Raw genomic sequence first — 6015 nt, 5'->3', positions numbered from 1 at the left:
CCTTGCTTTCCCTGGGTCCCTCTTTCCCCACAGCCCAGCCCTCCAGGAAGGGGGGCGAAACAGAGCGCCTGGCGTGTCGACACCGGCTGGAAACTACTGGATGGGAAGGGCGTACCGAAGCTGGGACCTCCACAAGCACAGGGTGGTCGTGGGGGCATGAGGGCCGCGGGAGTGACGCGGGGCTGGCTGGCCGGGGGCGTGGATCGGGGCCGCAGGGCTGAGGGGCAGCACCCAACGCCGGGGGGGCGGGAGGAGGGAAGCGGGGCTGCTGCCAGAGTAGAAGCACGAAGGCCGAGGAGGAGGCTGTAAGGACGCCCAGGCTCTCCATCCCCGAAACTGTCCGCAATGCTGCTCTAGTGAGCAGGAGGGAAGCCGTGATGCCAGGTGAACTTGGAAGCCGGGCGCCCCATGCCCCGCACTGCAGCGCGGGACCTGAGCTGCTCAACCCAGCCGGAGTGGGGCAGCAAGATAGAGGACCTGCAACCTGTGGGTGAAACAAAGCGGCACCCGGTGCTGACTCCCCCCATGGCTTCCCTCCCTCAGGGAATGCGTCTCCTTCTCGTCACCCATCGCTTGTGTTCCCCAGACCCTTTCCTGGCATGGACACTGCCGGACGTCTCCAGCGCCTCCTCGCCACCCCATTGTCTGGTCCAAAGCTAGAGGCAAGCGGCAAGCGGGTTGCCGTGGGGCAAAGAAAGAGCTCTGGGAGCTCTTGCCAGCGGGCCCCTGCTGGGGCGCAGGCCCTTGGCAGGCGTCCAGCCGTGCGGATCTGTGGCACCAGCCCCAGAGGCGTCCTGGGAGGCATCACAGGAGCACAACTGGAGGCAGTAGATTTTTGGGGAGGGACTTGGTGTTTCCTGTGGGTCACAGGTAGTGTGTCATAGCTGTTCTGTACCATCAGCATATCTGTTTACCCTATTTCTAAAATGCCTCTGTGGTTTTTGCCCAGGCTTGTCCTTCCAACTGGGAGAGCACTGAGCTCTTTAAAATTGCTGCTATGCAGCTGAATTTGTAGGAAGAAATTAACAAAAAAATTTAAAAAAAACTGTTACAGGGTGTCACACAACATGCTTGTCACCTTCAGCATTTTTGCAGAGGTTGGTGGGGGGAGGACTTGCAAGTAGGACTTGAGAAATGGCATAGAAACAGTTTGGGAAATACCAGGAAATCTCCCAGTTCCTTCTCCAAAATATAAACAGTGATCGCTGTTTCAAGTGATGCCATGAATGTACCAAGAGACATATTTTTAAAATCATGGGACTCTGGACACAGAGAGCCTGTTCTTCTTTTATAACAAATGCCGAGATTGGGCCCCCCCACTCCGGAAAAGATGTCATGGAGAGGAATATTTTCATAAAGCAAACATCGCAAGTGATTCTGGGTGCTCCCCCATCATTAAAAAGAGAGAAAGAGAAGCAGTTAGAATAGACCTTTTGGGTTAAAATAGCAGAACTTAAGGCATTTAAAAATAAATGACTGTTAAGTCTGCTTTAATGGAAAGCTTGGCAATTCTCCATGTGCTTGGTAGTACTCCCAGCCCAGTCATATTTAAACATCTTATATTTGGGGGCTGGAGGGGGGTTTGGTTCTTGTTTTTTCTTTTCTTTTTGCAAGTGAAAATAAAATGGATAAGGGAAACCTACATAGGATTATTTTGGGGTTTTTCGTTCCTGCAAGCTAGGAAATACTATGTTCACTAAGGAAAGCCTAATGCACATATAAACAGGTAACACACATCTGTAAATTATTTTCATGTCCCCAGGGCCTAAAAAACCTTCTAAGTGAAACCAGCATGCTTATATATTTTGCCCTGACAGCTCAGGGAGCAAAAATTGCCAAAAAGTGCAAGCTGATGAGAGTCCCAGCGTGGGAAAGTTAGTTTAGTGAGAAATTTGCCCTAAGCTATTTAAATAAAAGCAGTCGCTTTTTTTTTTCTCCCCGAGGATGCCTGAACAGGGACTAGATTGCCCATGTAGAGGAGAGAAAGTCACTTTTATCCCTTTGATCATTGTGATAAAATACTATTAGTTTTGGCTTCCTGATACTTGGCATGTTGAAAATGAGACCCCAGACCAGCTGCTGTGGTGCCACTTTTTCCTACCATTCTCTTGCTGACTTCATTCCTCTCACCACTGACTCGTGCGTGAGGAGAGGGGTTCGTGTACACACACACACCTCCTTTGCCTTTCCAAAGGGCTCAGAAAGGTAGAGTAAGACTACGTTTTGTGGGTCAGTTTTCAAAGAAGAAAAATCCAGGCTCGCCTGCAGCCTCGGGACACAGCGTGGCCCTGCTCAGGTCAGCGCATCGATAGCAAGACTCACATGCTGAGGCCAGGAAAGGCCTCTCATGGGTCTTCTGGGCAGCCACAGTCTTGGGGTCTCCAGTGTGGTTCCCCCCATGCCCCTGTTTCTACTGCTTTTTATTTCTTAAGATTTGGTGGCTTGGGGCGGGGGGTGTTTTGTGCTTCTCCATGGCGACTGTGGCAGCCATAAGATGCTACCATTTTATGAACAGGTCGCATGGCTCCCAGGACAGCCATGTTGCGAGAATACCCACCGAACTCCTTCCACATTGCAATCCTGTGCATGGGTTAAAAATGACCCCACATTTGGACACTGACCAGAGTTCATGGGGGTTCTCTGTGTTCTGGTGCAGAACGCCAGCAAAGTCCAGGCAAAATGCGGACCCCAAGGGGCTGTTCCGCCTGGGCAGTGAAGACCCATTTGCCTGACAGGACCTGCTCCTGGTCGAGATAAAAACTGTTAGTGCTGGTTGGTTGGTTGGTTACTGATTTTTTTGTATCCTGGAGTGGGGACATGAGGAGTCGGCCTGCTACTGAGTCAGCTTCCCCTGGGTCCATCCAACCCAGGACTGTGAAGACAGACTGGTGGTTGGGACCCTCCTGGGTTTCTGTCTGGGTTCTTTCCCAGCCCTTCCTGGAGCTGTCGGGGTTTGAACATGGAACATCTGCATGCAGAATAGGGGCTGCACCACTAAGTTGCAGGTTCTCTTTAAGACTAAAGCAAGATTCTAGTCCTCATGGTTCTAAACAGAGGGGTGACTTAGGCAGGAACACAGGAAGCTGCCTTAAGGTACTTGTTCCAGCCCAGTACTCTCAACACAGACTGAAAGCAGCTCTCTTTGGGATTCCTAGGAAGCAATTTTCCTGCCCTATCAGGAGAAGCTGTCAGGAGCAACCCTTGGACCTCTTTCCTCAAAGAAGGGTTTTCTCCCCTGAGCTATGGTCATTTGGTTGAAGAACAAGGTAAGATTCTAGTCCTCATGTTCTGGTAAAGAGGCAGCTTTTAAAGAGGCTCACAGGCCTCACCTTCTGCTTCTTCTGTCCATGGTTCCTCTGTTCCAGAATCGCTTACAGTGGTGGCAGTGGCTCTGCCCTTCAGGGATTTCAGCCAGGAGTGCTTTTCTGACCCTACCTGGAGCTCTTTGGGGTTTGCAAGTAGGACCTTCTGCAGGTGAAGCAGGGGTCTCCCACTGAGCCATGGCCCTCCAAAAGGCACAAGGGGCTCTTGCAAGTCAGAAATTAACTTTATACCACAGCTTCAGAAAGATCACTCTTATTTTCTGATGCATTTCCAAACTGCGAAAATAAACGTGCCAGCATTTAGAGGCATCATGACAGGAGATGAAGATGATTAGAAGACATTGTAATTCAAAGCTGACTGGATTCTCCACAGATAGTCATAAGACAAGTGGCAGGACGTGATGCTCTCCTGCCCTGTGTAAAGCCAGTGGAGAACGCGCATTGCCCCTCAAGAAGGCTCGCCTTATTTCAGCGCGGCGTCCGTGTCGCTGAGAAAGGGGAGCGTTGATGGCGGGCCAAGTGTCTGACCCAGCTCGGAGATGCATTTTACTGGCGCGCCAGAGGGGGCGTTGCCTGAGTTAGCTCCCGACTCAGCGCCGTGGGCCGACCCGAAGGCTGCAGCCCCCGAGTCACAGTGCGAACTGGGGGCCTGAATGCTGTGGTGCCAGGCCTCTTTCCTGGCCCATGAAAGAGCATGTGCAGAGTGCTTTTGCCCCACTGGTTCTCACACTTCTGGGCTTTTGGGAAAGGGCCTTCCAATCTAAAATGTGCAAATGTGTGGCACAAAGGAGACATGGCCTGAAGTAACAGAAACACCGACATTGTCCTCGCGGAAGGTTCTTTCTGCTAGCAACAAAGCCCTGGGCAGGAATGGGGGGCTTTTAGAATGGGGGGGGTGCACCAATGCTGGGAAAGTGCCCAACAGTCTAAGGTTGGAGGTAATGGCGCAGGGGGGGCCAGGAGAGAAGAAGGGGGAAGGCCGCCTTGGGACTGGGATGGGCAGCATTGGCACAGAAGTTCCACACCCCTAGTCTAGAGACACATGGTTCCTCTTGAATCGTGAGGGCTTGGTCCTGCCTGCACGAGAAACTACCATGGCTTTCGTGCCAGGGGGCCCAGCCCCACTCTCAGGAGAAGCGTTCTGACAACAAGCGCACTGGCAGAGAGGACTAGCAGGCCCACAACATTCACATGTCCCCTTTCTCTAACAAGTGCTTTCCTGCATTCCTGCCAGTGCCGTGACAAGACTGGATCCTTCCCTACATGTTTGATTTTTCACTTGGGACATTTTGGCAGCCCATGTTTTGCTTTGCACATTTGTATGTGCCGAATATCTTTGAAACAAAAACCCTACTCTTCATAAACACAGAAAAATCAGGAAGCAACAGTGCAGACTTCTGTTGCTTCCAACGGCAGGGCATTCACAGAGAGAATAATTCAGTTCTGTTCCTGTCCCTCTAGGGTGAGTTCATCATCCTTGATTGTTAAAGAGACGTTAGAAATTGAGAAAGAGGCCGTTGAAAATGCTCGTGCCCAAACATGGAGGATGAAGAATCAAGCTGATGCCTTCCTTGGGCCTGGCTGGCTGCCCCATCGCCACCACTGCCGCGGGACTCGAAATCATGCCCTCTTTGTCATTCCAAAGCACCCAGAATTGCTTGCCCGAGCGCCTGCCTTCACCATGAAGAGCATTTAGGCAGCTTCGCCCATTCATCTTCTTCCTCCACTGCAGCATTCCCTGCACCTGGATTTTTCCTCATACGTAGGGGCAGATGAGAGTGGCGATTCCTCAATTTATAGTAGCCAGACTATAAACTGAGCTAAAACCAAGGTTGCATTGCAAGCCTCTGCCTGAAAGGCGCTTTACTTTTCAAAAAGGCGGAGCGAAGCTCTCCCTGGACGTGGAGGTCCCGTTGAGCTGCCTTGTCCCTCACTGTGGCCAGACTCATCCTTCCAAGAATGGTCCGTGTTTATTTTGTGACTGAAGGATTTCCCCAGGAACTCAAACACACAATAGGTTCACGTTGCTTTACTACAGCAGGAATCCAGCAGCTTTTGTTGATCCATGTGTGTTCGGAGCGATTTCCTTGGACTCTTCCATGAGAAGGAGGGGGAAGGGAGGTCTCCAGAAGTGCAGAGCCAGGGGTGGGCCTACCCCTCCGGAGGGGTGGCTCTGAAGGGTGTGCCAGAGGACTGCGGGCATGGCCAGGAAGACCCTGGCACCTCGCAGATGCTGCAGATCAGGGGAACCAGAGGCCTGGTGGGGTAGGGTAGCCAGGTGTCCTGCTGCATAGAGGACTATCCTATCCACGCTGTCCTCTTCTGAAGGACTTGCCCTGTCCAAGACAGACTGCCAGGTAGAAGGACCAACAGAAGCCCACCAGATGGACAGCACTTTCTCCCTGGCCTCTCTTTGTGCACGAAGATGCAGAGTGACTTTGACTGTTACCAAAGCACTGTAGCCTCCTCCAACTAGCTGATCCCCTCAGGTGCTGGGAAGGATGGGAGTTGCAGTCCAACGCATCTGGAGCACAGTGGGTTGGGAAAGGCTGCGCTATGCCGTTATCCTCTGAATTAAGCAGGCAATGAGTCTGTCCTCAAAGAAGAGCAGACATCCAAGAAGAAACTGGAGAGCCCCCTGAGTGGGATGGTGTAACTTGGAGTCCTGCAGCAGCAGGGGGGTGGACTCAAT

This window comes from Varanus komodoensis, unplaced genomic scaffold (assembly GCF_004798865.1).
Source record: "Varanus komodoensis strain SLA01 unplaced genomic scaffold, ASM479886v1 scaffold77, whole genome shotgun sequence".
NCBI lineage: Eukaryota > Metazoa > Chordata > Lepidosauria > Squamata > Varanidae > Varanus > Varanus komodoensis.
Note: the sequence above shows the minus strand (reverse complement) of the source record.